General features: G+C 37.1%; 1 protein-coding gene across 1 annotated transcript in view; it reads right to left on the reverse strand.

Annotated features, from left to right (window-relative positions):
• NOS1 (nitric oxide synthase 1) overlaps nucleotides 1-15,694 on the reverse strand; it is a 1,255,637-nt gene that overhangs the window by 866,790 nt on the left and 373,153 nt on the right. The gene's annotated exons all lie outside the window — the stretch shown is intronic.

Below are 15,694 nucleotides of genomic sequence, written 5' to 3' on the forward strand. Positions count from 1 at the left end.
CGTCCATCTATAATCGATGTCTTACTCAAAACATCTTGCCTCATGTTTGTAAAATTGCTCTAAATAAACCATTCCCAAAGCAAAACAACTTAAAAGATACCTCTCACTTCCATACCATATCCAACCTCACAACTTTGGGAAAACTTCTATAAAAGAGAGTCTACCTTCTTTCCTCCAAACAGCATGAATTATGCCCAGAAGGAAGTAATATGACAACACTTTGGTCCCTAACCAAACACAGAGGCCTTCTTACAGATACCATATTTGTAAACCTGACAAAAGCATTTTACTTCATTGATCACTATCTTCTACAAAATAAATTAATTAAATTTGCTATTGGTCCATACATCACTCCCTGGTTTATAAACTTCCTCACTGACAGAGACTTCAGAGATAAAATATCCTCCTCCCAATCAGAATCTGCACCTTTTACCAAAAATTGTACCACAAGGATCCATCCTTGCTCCCCTCCTCTTCTCTGTATTCATTACCAAACTTTCTTATGACCTTCCCATCTCCAGCTCATCTTCTGTGCTTGAAGACATGGTCATTTACTGATCAAGTCACTCTCATACAAAAATTTAATGCCAACGCCTGTCTGATTTATATGAGCTCCACCAACAGGTCACAAACCATAAGTTACTTCTCAACCCCTTCAAGACCAAAACTATGCCTTTTGGAGGTCCACGGAAAATTCATCAAGCAACTATCTAGCCATCTTTGACTTAGACAATCATTAAAAAAAGCAAACTAGTAAAGCAACAAAAAAGCAAGCAGGCTGTAGGTACAACACACCACACTGTTTAGTGTGAGCGCTTTCATCAGAGACAGTGCTCCAACTTCATCAGACAAAGCCAAGACAACAAATTACCACTTTATATAATTACAAGTGGATCCAATTAAGACAAATATAATAGGTGCTCATTAAGTTATGTACATGTACATTAATTAAAAACCTCTATATATGTTATAAAGCAAGTTATTTAACCTTATACAATACATATAAACTCAACACATAAAATGCGTATTATTAAAACCTTATACAATATATAAACACAATGTATGGCTATAAGAAATAAATATATAAATAAAGAGATAAAAGTTAAACTAGGATACTAAGATAGACAAACAAGTATTAATGCAAAAATTGAGACATTAAAAAAATATTAAAATATTATTTCTCTTATTTTATATATATATATATATATATATATATATATATATATATATATATATGTGTGTGTGTATCAAAAACCAACACCTTCGGCCAAGTGGACTCATGCTTAAGTGTTATATAAATAACAAATAACATACTAAGTAACAAGATGAACAATGTCACAGGTCCCCATCAAACTTTACTTAAAAAAATAATAAGTGAGATAAAATAAAGTAATAAAACCACCAGCTTTTAGCACTACCTAGCAAGTGCTTTTAGCTTTAAAAGGCACTTAATTGATGCATTTTCATTAAGGCTCAGTAGTATATGTGCAAATGTGCGAACTTGCCACATAAGCTCACATTCTTCTAGCTTGAGTTCCCATGGACCTCCAGTCCTTGTGTATTATGTTCAACCTGCAGTAGTACAGCGAACACAAACTTATGAGTGGGGTAATCTAAAGTGTGCTTTGCCAACGCATTTGTGGTTACATTTTTGTGTATACTATACTGGTGTTCATATATCCTTTGTTTAATTTTTCTTTCAGTTTTACAAATATACTATGATGCGCACATTTCACACAATGCCACATAGACAACCCCTTTGGTGTCACATTAAATTTACCTTCTATAGTATAGGTTCTATCCCTAATCTGAAGTTTGTTCACCATTTTGATGAATTTGTATTGTGGGCAACTCCCACACTTGCCCATGCCAAAACAATTTGTATACTTTCCTCTGTTTCTCTAAAAGACATTTCATGTTAGGTCCCCTCCTATAAGTAAAACATGGAGCTGCCTCCAATATTTTATTAAGACTGCTGTCCTTCCAAGATTATGGCCCAATTCTTGACAACTATATCCCTAATGTTCTTAGAATCCATGGAATAGGTAATGAGAAATCTATGTCCTGTATCATGAATTGGGTCCACCCTCTTCTGACTTGCTTCTTCAGTAGTTCCATTATGCGTTGCTTCATAACCTTTTTTGCACTATAGATCTAAAATGACCTGACAACCTCTTAGTGTTTACCTCTTGGAAGATGTGTTCAAGAAAGCTTAGTGGGTAACCCTTCTTAAGGAACATAGATTTTATCAACTCATATTCCATTATGTAATCATTATCACCAGAAACCATCCTAGCGGCCCTTACTACTTGTCCTTTAATGACCACCTTTTTCTGGTGATAGGGATGGCTGCTTGTGAAATGTAAAAATGCATTTGAGTAGGTGGGTTTCCGGTATATGGTGGTCCTATATCTACTATTAACCCTGTCCTTAGATAAATTTACATCAAAAAAATGATGGAGTCCATTCCCACTTGGAATGTGAATTCCAAAAAATCAGTTAAATCAATGATAGCTACAATAAAAGGCTCTATTAATCCAGCTTCACCTTTTCAAATGAAACACATGTCATCTTGGTATCTGGTATACCAAACCACATGATCCTTGAACAGGGTGTTGTTGGAAAGGAAAACCCTCTCCCAATAAGCCATGATGCAATTAGCGAAGCTGCTACCACAGGGTGAACCCATCGCAATTCCTGGTTTTTGTAAAAAGAATTGCCCATTAAAACATAAATAAAATTTTTAGACAAAACTATCTCTAGGAGGGTTTCAATAACATAAATATCACTACCATCCATTCCTTTCACGAGCAAAAGTTCTCTGACCCACTCAATACCTAACTCCTGTGGTATAACTGTGTAGAGATCTTTGATATCTACCGTGAGGAAAATAAAATTCTCATTAAATTCTAAATTGTTGATGTTCTCGAGAAAACTCCATGAGTCATGACAAATTTGTGGTTCAGTTTTTATAAAAGATTTTAGTTTGTCGTCCACAAATTTCGCACTTGCATATATAATAGACCCTCTCCCATCCACTATAGGTCTAAATGGGGGGTTGCTGAGCTTCTTGTGTGTTTTTGGGGAACCAAAGAGTGTAGGTATTATGGGTACTGGCATTGTCAAATATTGAAGTGTGTCAATATCAATGCTTCCTTCCAGGAATAAATCATTCAAAATACTGTTGATCTTCCTATAAGCACCATTAATTTTATTTAGGCTAGCATGCTCATATATTTCACTGTTAAGATATCCATCCATTCTATTCACATATTCGGTCTGATCCATAAAGTCCAGGCCTCCGCCCTTGTCAGGCTTCATGACTCTAATGTTACATTTATTCAACAAATTCACAAAATCTAACTCCTCAGAAGAAATGTTTCTTTTAACATTTAAACTATTAACATTATTAGACAGCAATGCTCTCAAATCCATTTCACAAACTTTTTCGAAAATGGCCAGAGACTCTTGAAGGGGGGGGGGGGTTGAATAAACTGGATACTCTTAAGTTGTTTGTGAGGGGAGAATTAGCACCCATTAAACATGCAAGGTTAAGTTTGTGCACAAACAGTTTTAAGTCAGTAATGGTCTTGACCAAATCGACCCTCCTGTCAGGTACAAAAGAGAGCCCTTTAGCAAACACATTGACCATCTCATTGTTGATATTTAATGAAGTAAAACTGAAAATTTTTAAATCTCCTTCTGGACTTACAAGAATTTGCAAATTGCCCTGGATCATCTCCTCCGCCGATTCTGGCGTCTCCTTTGTTGCCCCTGATTTCTGTTGTTCCGCCATTGGTTGTGTTGATTCACTCGGCGCTCCTGAAAACCCCGATTATTATTCTTGTTCTCATTATTATTATTATTCACAGCTTCTCCTTGTTGGTGACTATTTATCTACTGTTGACTATTTCTAATCCATTCGCTGTGCCATACAGGAGGTGTTTGTATTGGTAGCTCATTATTCTCCAAGCTTGCAGCAACATCCAAACTCTCAATGTCATCAGATGGGTGTTGCCCAAATGAGTCCTGAACATTCAGGATGGGCTTAGGTGCTTCCAGAGGCGGAGGATAAGCAATGCCCTTAGAGTAGTCATTAATGTCCCTCGAAATTTTCTTCTTTTTAATTTCAACAGCTTTCACCAAGCTAGAGTCTATGCTTGAGAAAATATGCCCATATTCAAATGTGTACCTTATAAAATCTATGTCCCTAGTAATGGTATGTTCGAAAATTTCCAACTCGGCTTTAAGCGACTCAGTTTGTAACCCATAATGTTTAATCAGCATTTGTAAGAATTCTACCCCTTGCTGATCAAACAAAGCAGTCAGTTCCTGATGGAACATAGAATTATTAACCAGCTCAACTGGATAACTCCATTGGCGTAACCCTTTAGGAATGATCTTTTTAGAGATACAGTCTTGAAAGTAGGAAACCTCCAGCTGTAATTTGTGACATTTGTACACTTTTTGGTCAAAGTCATTAAGATGTGTAACAATAGAAGTGGTTACATTATCAGTTCCAGTAGCGGTGTTGGTATTTGTGACACTATTAAAAAATAAAGAAGCTCTTAGATATTCTGCCATAGAAGGAACAGACACGGCACTCATTGCGTTTGATGCCTGTCCTTGTTCAGTAGCTGATAAACTTTTCCTATCATTAATGCGTGAATTACTATTAACCATATTTCCCTAGTTAGGAGATGTTCTCAATGGTGCACTCGACAGCTCAGAGAATGCAAGAATCTGTCCACTTGTACCCAGGTGGTTGGTTACTAACCCAGTTAGTGTTTGAGCACCAGAGTAATTTCTTTCGTCCATCCGTTGTGATAAAGTATCCACCTGATTAAGTAACTCCTGCACCAAGGCTAGTAAGATTTCCAGTGGCATTCTCCTCAGTAGTTGACTTGGTGAACTTGCCATGCTGTTGTCTTGTTGTGAAAACAAAGACTGTGATGGTGTACCAACACCACTCACCATACAGAAAACGATAAATAACTCCAAAAAAACAAACTAGTAAAACAACGAAAAAAGCAAGCAGGCTGTAGGTACAACACACCACACTGTTTAGTGTGAGCGCTTTCATCAGAGACAGTGCTCCAACTTCATCAGACAAAGCCAAGACAACAAAGTACCACTTTATATAATTACAAGTGGATCCAATTAAGACAAATAGAATAGGTCCTCATTAAATTAGAACCTATTTAATCATGTACATTAATTAAAAACCTCTATATAAAGTTATAAAGCAAGTTATTTAACCTTATACGGGGAACAAACTTCAGATTAGGGTTTTTTTTTTATATATATATATATATATATATAAAAGAGAAATAATCTTTTAATATTTTTTAATGTCTCAATTTTTGCATTAATAATTGTTTGTCTATCTGAGTATCCTAGTTTAACTTTTATCTCTTTAATTATATATTTATTTCTTATAGCCATATATTGTGTTTATATATTGTATAAGGATTTAATAATACACATTTTATGTGTTGAGTTTATATGCATTGTATAAGGTTAAATAACTTGCTTTTTAACTTATATAGAGGTTTTTAATTAATGTACATGATTGAATAGGTTCTAATTTAATGAGCACCTATTCTATTTGTCTTAATTGGATCCATTTGTAATTATATAAAGAGGTACTTTGTTGTCTTGGCTTTGTCTGATGAAGTTGGAGCACTGTCTCTGATGAAAGCGCTCACAATAAATGGTGCAGTGTGGGGTACGTACAGCCTGTTTGCTTTTTTCGTTACTTTACTTATACAATCATTCCACAGAAACAGTATCCACTTTCAAATGACTAGAATAATGGCTTGATCCGTTGCTAAATTTCCATTTCCACATAGGCAGAGAGCCAAAATAAACTCTCCTCTTCTGTGCTGAAAAAAATCTGTCTTTTTCTATTCCAAGCAATAACTTCCAAGAAATCAAGGCAAATAAGATAAAAGATAATCCACAGACAGGAAGAACCGAACCAAAAAGTACAAAGTGCAGCTTTATTGAACAACAAACAGGTCAATAAATCAAGCGCTTTCGCCAGGCAAATACCTGGCTTTCTCAAGATAAAAAGTAGTGTGACTGAAAAGTTTAAATACTTAAGCATCTGATCACATGGTACTTAATTAGTTCAACAAACATCCACATAAGAAGGCAGTTAATTAGTAACTGAACTCACTGAGTGAAAAGTATGCATATGAAAATGCAGAATAAAAGTTCAAATAGTGAAAACACTAAAAAATAATTTAAAAATCATTTAAAAATGATGTACAAATGTGTGCATAAAAAATCACAAATGTGTAAGATAAAAGACATTTACTAATTGTAACAAGAAAATCATAGCCTAGCCCTTCTCAGCTTTAGTACACTGGATATATTAATGGCCTCATTGAGACCAGGGGATTTTGCAGCATTAAGTCTAAGCTGCCATAAAAGTTCTTTATATTCAAGGCGGGCTTCCCAGTCACCTCCTCTGGCATCCTGGGTTACCTGTTCAAGAACCATAAACTTAAGTTTCATGTTAGGGCAAGAAGCAAGATGTTTAAAAAAAGCATTAGTGTCCTTCTTTTTTGTAATGTCATATTGATGTTCATAAATTCTTTTTCTAAGGGGTCTCTCAGTCTTCCCTATGTAGAAACTGCAACATTCCGTGCATAATCCTAAGTACACCACCCCTTTTGCTCCGCAGTTGTAATATCAGTTAGCATCAAATCTAAATTTTCTAGATGGAAGATAAAAAGAACTATCATTCATGATAAAGGAACACTGCTTGCATGCCCCACATTTATGGGTACCAAGTTTAGGGGAACAATGCCTTGAATCTGATAGATGCTTTCTTTCAAATAACCCTTTTAGGTTAATATCCCTTCTAGTCACAAATTTGGGACGTTCCTGGATTATCCCTTTAATGTTATCGTGTAGCGTCAAAAGTGGCCAGTGTTTAAGCACTGTGTGTTCCACCAGTTGGGAATCCTATGAAAATGTGTGAATAAAACTATTATGCAAGTTAAAGTATTCCAAATTCTCAAACTGCTCAACTTGCTAAAAGCCACTACCTAACAGCGGAAAATACTTGGTTTGTCTATTATCTGTCACTTCTTGGGCCATGTTTTTAACCAAGGAGGCAGGGTAACCTCTTTCTAAAAAAAGTTTTTTTAAAAACTCAACTTCTCCAAGAAAATATTCATCAGTGCTAGACATCTTAGATGCACGAATGAATTGCCCTTTAACCAAGCCCTTCTTCTGGTGAAATGGGTTACCACTGTCAAAATGAAGGTATGAATTAGAAAAGGTGACTTTCCTAAATATCTTGGATTTAAAGGTGTGATTACAGTAGTCCTTCTGTATTGATATATCCAGGTAGTTCAGTACGTCCTTACTAACATTATAAGTGAAAGATAGAAAGTGTGTGGTAGAATTAATATAACTCATGAACTCAAGAAAGTTGCTCAGGGTTCCTTTCCACAATAGGCAGATGCCATCAAGGTATCGCTTATAATGGACTATGTATTGTACCCAATGTGTGGAAAATATAAAATTTTTCTCCCAGTAATGCAAAACTATGTTGGCGTATAATGAGGCACATGCAGCGCCCATCGCAACCCCCTTTTTCTGTTTAAACAGTTCTCCATTGAAAAAAAGAAAATTATTATCAAGAACAATTTCCATAAACTCAACAATTAAGCTGATTGTGTTGGAACTAAGGCCGGATTGAGAGGCCAAAACTTCATTGAACCACTCTAATCCAATAGAGTGCGGGATGCTGGGGAACAATTCTACAATATCAGTGGTTGTCATAAGTAAATCAGGGTGAAATAACCTAATTTCTAAACCCTTGAGAAAATCCCAAGAATCCTTGCATACATGCTGTAGCGTAGAAGAGAATTTCTTTGTAATGTGGGCAATAAACTTGCTCAACGGTTCAGTAATACCTCCAGTCCCCAAGACAATAGGTCTAAATCTCATGGGGTCTAAACCTTTATGGGTTTTGGGTATTCCAAAAATTACTGGGGTCCTAAGTTTATTGACGTGTAAATAGTTGTATAACCTTTCGTTAATAACTCCCTGTAATAGGTGGTCCGATAACAAAAAATTGATCTTGGAATAGGCTAAATTTAACTTGTTCCTAGAAATCAATTCATACTGCTCAGGATCCTGGAACATGTTGTGGAGGTAGGTGTCATATGCAAAATTATACATCAGGACCACCCCCCCTCCCTTGTCGGGTTTCATCACCCTAACACAGTCCTGAATAAGGGACTTAATTAAATGCTGTGACTTAGAGTCCAAATTATTAGATGGAGAATGTGTTCTGCTAAAACACTGCTTTCTTAAATTCATTTCCACCACCTCCTCAAAAACCTTAAGAGGGGGGTGTAGAGGGGGATTGTAGGTACTAGCCCTTGCTAGCTCTTCTTTTGTGTGTGGTTGTCCCTTAAATTGTAATGCTAGATTTAAATGTCTGACAAATAACTTTAAATCCACTAAAGCATCAGTCAACTTTAAGGGGCGTAGTGGAACAAACTTGAAAACTTTAGTAAAAAGCTCAAAATAATCCAAAGTTATTACTAAATCAGTAAAATTAAATATAGTAAAATTATCTTTTTTTATTATAGTGTACTTGTTGTCAGATGATTCAAGTAGTAAGTCAGAAGGTTCAGATCCTAGCATGTTATCTATCTGCGCCCCCTGTTCCATCCTTGCCGCTGGTGGGTGATGTCCCTGCCCCCTGGTCTGCCCGGGGGATAGTGAAAATCCTGAAAGCTGTTATCATTGGTCTTCTGAGCTAATCTTTCACTTCTCCTAGGCAAATCGGTTGTTGGGGTACCCTGAGCATCTACAGTGTCATAGTTATTAGCACCAACCTCTTTGGTGTTAAATTTACCCTTGCCAGGACCCGGATAAGCCCTTCCATCCCTATATTCAATGAGATCACGTTCAAGCTTTCTTATTTTCCTATTAACTATTTTAACACAGTATTGATCAACTTCATCAAAAATATTATCATAATTCCTTTTAATACTTAAAAAGTTCTTATTTTTAACAACGGAATTATTTAACATATTCACTTCCTTTAACAAAGTATCGGTTTTGCCTCATAATCCTCAATCATAAAATTCAACATTTCTAAGCCGACTTTATCAAACAAAACAACCAATTTGTTGTACAGTTCAGAGCCAGGGAGAGCACTATTTGGAAATTTGTAGCAACGTAGTCCTTTCGGAACACGTTGCACCCGAACACATTCTTTAAGATAATCTATTTCCAACTGCATGCTTTTATAAGCATATAGCTTGTCACTTAAATTATTAAATTCGTTCTCTGTACCAAGATGAGAATTTGTTGTAGTTAAGACAGTACCTTGTTTAAAAAGAAATGTCCGCTCAGTCCAGGCACTAAAACTAAACTTTTAGAAGATGCCAAACTGGTAGCATAGTTGGTGTGTTTACTTCCGGACTTCTCCTGTAGATGTTGCCCAATAAGATCTCGCCAGGAAGTTCCGTTTGCAGTAAACCATTCAATCCTTGTTTCGGTGATAATGTAGATTTCTTCCTACAGTCTAATTGCTGATTGCCAGGAGGTATACTAGCAGGATCGTTGGAATCCAGATTCAGTGAATTGTTTAACTGAGTCAACAAAAACAGTACCTGCTTAAACTCCCCACGTGTTACTGGAGCTTCATCTGATTCACATCTAAGTAGAAGTGGTGTCTCCTGAAAATTGGTCTGGTCCAATCCTTCAGCTATGGAAATGTAAACTGAGAAATAACTTCCAAGAAACCAAGGCAAATAAGATAAAAGATAATCCACAGACAGGAAGAACCGAACCAAAAAGCACAAAGTGCAGCTTTATTGAACAACAAACAGGTCAATAAATCAAGCGCTTTCACCAGGCAAATACCTGGCTTTCTCAAGATAAAAAGTAGTGTGACTGAAAAGTTTAAATACTTAAGCATCTGATCACATGGTACTTAATTAATTCAACAAACATCCACTTAAGAAGGCAGTTAATTAGTAACTGAACTCAGTGAGTGAAAAGTATGCATATGAAAATGCAGAATAAAAGTTCAAATAGTGAAAACACTAAAAAATCATTTAAAAATCATTTAAAATCATTTAAAAATGATGTACAAATGTGTGCATAAAAAATCACAAATGTGTAAGATAAAAGACATTTACTAATTGTAACAAGAAAATCATAGCCTAGCCCTTCTCAGCTTTAGTACACTGGATATATTAATGGCCTCATTGAGACCAGGGGATTTTGCAGCATTAAGTCTAAGCTGCCATAGAATTTCTTTATATTCAAGGCGGGCTTCCCAGTCACCTCCTCTGGCATCCTGGGTTACCTGTTCAAGAACCATAAACTTAAGTTTCATGTTAGGGCAAGAAGCAAGATGTTTAAAAAAAGCATTAGTGTCCTTTTTTTTGTAATGTCATATTGATGTTCATAAATTATTTTTCTAAGGGGTCTCTCAGTGTTCCCTATGTAGAAACTGCAACATTCTGTGCATAATCCTAAGTACACCACCCCTTTTGCTCCGCAGTTGTAATATCGGTCAGCGTCAAATCTAAATTTTCTAGATGGAAGATAAAAAGAATGATTTTTAAATGATTTTTTAGTGTTTTCACTATTTGAACTTTTATTCTGCATTTTCATATGCATACTTTTCACTCACTGAGTTCAGTTACTAATTAACTGCCTTCTTAAGTGGATGTTTGTTGAACTAATTAAGTACCATGTGATCAGATGCTTAAGTATTTAAACTTTTCAGTCACACTACTTTTTATCTTGAGAAAGCCAGGCATTTGCCTGGCGAAAGCGCTTGATTTACTGACCTGTTTGTTGTTCAATAAAGCTGCACTTTGTGCTTTTTGGTTTGGTTCTTCCTGTCTGTGGATTATCTTTTATCTATTGAAGCAGACAGAGCAGCCATTGGTAAAGGAGTTCACCTTTCTCAGCATGAGTATTGAGTTCCTGCTTTTGATTCTGTCTTTAAAGGAGAGCTGTACCCACAGACTCAAAACACATGTTTATTTCATCATGGTTTGGTGTTTCCTACATTTTAACACCACTATGGGACTATTTACAGGTTTTTAAATATTTATATACGTAATTTCTGAGTCTGACCACATGGGGTCTGGCATCTTGAAATAATTCTGATTGTTTAGTTTGTCCCATAATACAGTGCTTGTCTGTAAAAAATTATATCATGCATGCCTGTTTCTTCCTAAAACTCATGTCACTGCATTGATTTTACATGCATACACTTGTTGCCTCACAGTAAGACGCTGTCCAGTTCGATTCTTAGGTAGAGCGTCTTCTGCATGGAGACATGCGTGAATGGGCGTACCTTCATTGAAGGTTGTGGGTCAGGCCTGGCAAGCCGGTACGTAAAAATCAACTGCCAATCATTAGCAGACCGGAGTTCCACTGTGGCGAACCCTAACCGGGAAAAGCCGAAAGACACAAATAAACACTGCTGTCTTTCAGTCAGTTTTAAATAACATTTCATACCATTCAATGACTACTTAAAAGTTAAAAATACAAACCGTGCAAATGCCACAGAACAGACTTTTAAAGTGCTTTTTACTGCTGCTTCTTTTTAGAAGGCTAAACTGCAGTGTTTTGTGAAGCTTGAATTGTACTACTTTGACTCATCTCCCATCCCTCTTCCCACCTAACTTCCCTAACTGTCAAAGTGCTAAGGGTAATTTGAGATGTTATCACATATGATTGACAGCCCACAGCAGGAGACTTGACTCATGTACAGTTTCCTTGTTCTAGCCTTTACTTTCTGTATAAGTAGGGGAAGGACCAGGGAGCTGTGACATCACATCATGGGTGGGTTTTTAGGAAGGTCATGGAGATGTCAGTTTGGGGAAGAAATTGGCCAGACACCTACCTATATTCATTGGTGTTGATGACATCAATGAATTGGAGATTGCAGCAAGCTTTACTAGGGTGGGACAAAAGTTTTTTGAATGTGAAACCACCACAGTACAGTAAGGTACTGGTCTAGTGGAGAGAAAGTTGATTTAAAATATTTTAAATGCTGTATTCTTGTTTATTCATAGCAGAGACAGTAAATAGGGAGAAAAAGGACGGAGAAGTTGAGCATTTAATAATAGAATCCCATTGTCGTCCTTTAAGAAAACATCACCACACACCAAACAACCTCTAAAAGAGACAGAGAGACAGATGGACAGAGAGAGATACACATGCACACATAGGTATGAGTATGATAGTTCATAATATCACTTCAATGACAGTTCATGTATCAACAAAAAATACTGACTTCTGATCCATCTAAAATCGTTAAAGGACTACTATGAGCAAATGATGAAAAAATATATATATTTTTTTATTTTTCTATGAATTGCTGCAACTTCCAAAGTTGCTTGCAGCAAAATAAGTATTCATTCTTAATTTTATTTATTTTTTTATCCTTGTCTGCTCTCATAGGGGTAGACATCCTAATTCCTTTGGAAAGCTAAATTTGCTCCATAATGCACTATGAAAGCACAGATTGTGAGAATAAGTAGACCTACCAGACTATACTTCCATTCACTTAGAATGGAATTCCTGAAAAAATGCGAAGTTTGAGAGTCTGCAGATCATGTGTCATTGACTGATCTGCGAAGAGTTTTACAAACGTTGTTCCTACTGATGTACTGCACATTCTCTGAAAGAAGTTTGCAAAAATATCAACAAATTACTGAGATAACAAAGACTTTTTACAAAGAGCAGTTTTGCAAGTTTCAGTTCCTGATCAAGTTAATCTTTCCTTCTCCCCTCCTTCAATGAGCTAGAGTCTCACATTTCCAGCTCGGCTAGATTCAACTAATTAGTCACCTTTGCTTGACAACAGGCATCAAAGAACTAAAAGCCTGGTGTGCCACTAAAACTGTTCCCTCTTCACTTCTAAATAGCATTTTCCAGAAGGTATTTCTAAAAAAAATAACCATACACATCAATCCAGAGTTTAGGCCAATCTATCCATTTGTCCTGGTCCACTTCAATAAACACACAATACTGAATGACATTTGACAACCTTTATTAAATTTCCATAAATATGATTGTTAACCAATAGTTATAAATTTCACCAGAAACATGACACAGATGATAATAACATCCATAGAAGAAAACATAAAATAACCATAAGGGCAGTGTAACCGCTCACCCTTAATAAGCAGCATCCCTCACTTGCTCACTTATCTTTGCACTAACAAGGCAGTGTTACCCCACTCACCTTCGATTTATTGAATTACACCACCATCCATCTAAACAGCTCTACTTGCTTATTAACTTATCCAGCAGAGCAACGGCTCACCTTCTTTCTCAACTCATTGAATTACACATCCAACACCAGAGGGGGAACAGAAGAGGGCAAGCCTGCCCCTCTTCTCCGCCTTCCCAAACTGACATAACTCCAATCCCCACCAATAAAAGGGGGAGGGTGGGAGGGTAGCAGGGTAGCAAGTTCATGTCAAAAATGTGACTCCTACCTCAGTTACACTTGACAAAACCCTCTAAGCCCCTCCCTACACTTACCTCATTTCCTCCTAAACATTCCTCCATTTCATTCAACCCTATCCTCCCCCTTTTTCTCCTAATCCCTACTAATCTATGTATCTAGCTCCACTTGAAGATGTCCCAGGACAAAATGGTCTGTTCCAAACCTTATTTGTTCTGGTCCACTTCAATAAACACACAACACCGAATGACATTTGACGACCTTTATTAAATTTCCATAAATATGATTGTTAACCAATAGTTATAAATTTCACCAAAAACATGACACAGGTGATAATAACATCAATGAAAGAAAACATAAAATAACAATAAGGGCAGTGTAACCACTCACCCATGATAAGCAGCATCTCCCACTTGCTCACTTATCTTTGCACTAACTGGGCAGCATTACCCCGCTCACCTTCAGTTTATTGAATTACATCACCATCCAACTAAGCAGCTCTGCTTGCTTACTAACTTATCCGACAGAGCAACCACTCACTTTCCTTCCCAACTCATTGAATTACACATCCTACACCAGACGGGGATCAGAAGAGGGCAAGCCTGCCTCTCTTCTCTGCCCACTGGCCTGACCAGGCTGTTCCCCCTCTCTCTGACCAAACTTCCAGCAATCTAACCCCCAGTAAGGCACTAGGTCAAACATCATTCAGTGTACCCATACTTTTTAACCAAGCTTGATCTAAGTCACTAACTCCTAGCCCTATACATTACCAATGGAAACAGCAAAGTTCCTAACAACTGTAAACAAACCATTGACCCCTCACCTATGTTAAAATAGCAAACCAATAACCTCATCACCTATCATAACTACTGCCATGATGTAATTAAACCAGTCTACCCAATCACAGGAAGCCTCGCAATGATAGCAAGAGCCTTACCAGCCACTGAACTCACTACTAAGCCAAACCACCCTGAAGCCATGCTGAGGCAAATGCATACCACCATCCACATTGCAACCCCCTTGTACCGCCAGATGAAAATTTATTTTTTTATTACTGTCCAACGAATGCAATACCTATCTTAAATGTCTTCTAAATTCCATTTAATAAAATGCTGCCATCACACCAACTGCCCATTATAAACAATAAGACACCTAAAACCACAATCATGGTCAGTAGCAGGACGACCTCAGAAACACCACCATCATGGCTGGCATCACCAACAGTAAACCCAGCCAGGCAAAACTAACAAACAGAATATACCAACAAACTAGAGAAAACCCGATGCCACCTGGTCACACAATGGCCGTGAAATGCTATTATCATCTAGAATATAGTAAATCAACCTAGCCTAGTTTATCCTGAAACTGCAGTAACTCAAAGCTAAATCCTCCCATCAAAACCCCATCTTGCTCACAAGCCTAACTGATGCAATGCAACCCGCTAATCCCCTACCCCTGATGTCTGCAATAATATCTGACCCATTCCAAAGAAGACCCCTGATACCCATAAAACAGAGTAAAATTCCACACTGATGCTCCCCATACAAGATCATACCAAAACAAGACATTACCTTGTGACTGCAGGGAAGAAACAAACAACAAACCAACAACTCCATATTCACTTCACTGCTGGCTACCTGTTCTTCTCATACTGCTCTGTCAGCCAAAACCCTCCTCAGGTTTTTCTCTCACCTGTCAAGTACACATTCATCTGTCCCCCAAGTAATATCAGCTCTGCATGTCCCAATCTGCACTTAGAGTGATTTGTAAAAGAAAAGACTGTAAATACTTCACACACACATAAACCAAATTCTTAAAAACATCATACACCACCGAGGGTAAATCTCATTTATCATCTGCATAAAATGCAGACACAACCAGATGCAAACACCCCTGAAACTTAAATGTCCTACCAATGATCCCATAAAATTTCCTCCCATATCCTATAATAACAGTGCAACACTTACCCCTATGAAATAAAACAAGGTCATATTTTATAGCTAAAGTTATAACTCTTCTACTAACACAGGAGGTCTCAACAAAATTAATGAGTATCCCAAGAAAATTAAAACCGGCCACAATCATGCTGTACAGAGATACAAACTCCCCCTACGACCTATATGCCCTTAGGACAAGGACAATATTCACCCTTGCTCAATTTAACCATGAGCAACATGGACTGCACTCTGGAATGTGAAAACTCACTTAACTTGA

This window comes from Protopterus annectens, chromosome 4.part0, assembly GCF_019279795.1.
Source record: "Protopterus annectens isolate FY-2018-M chromosome 4.part0, PAN1.0, whole genome shotgun sequence".
NCBI classification, from domain to species: domain Eukaryota; kingdom Metazoa; phylum Chordata; order Ceratodontiformes; family Protopteridae; genus Protopterus; species Protopterus annectens.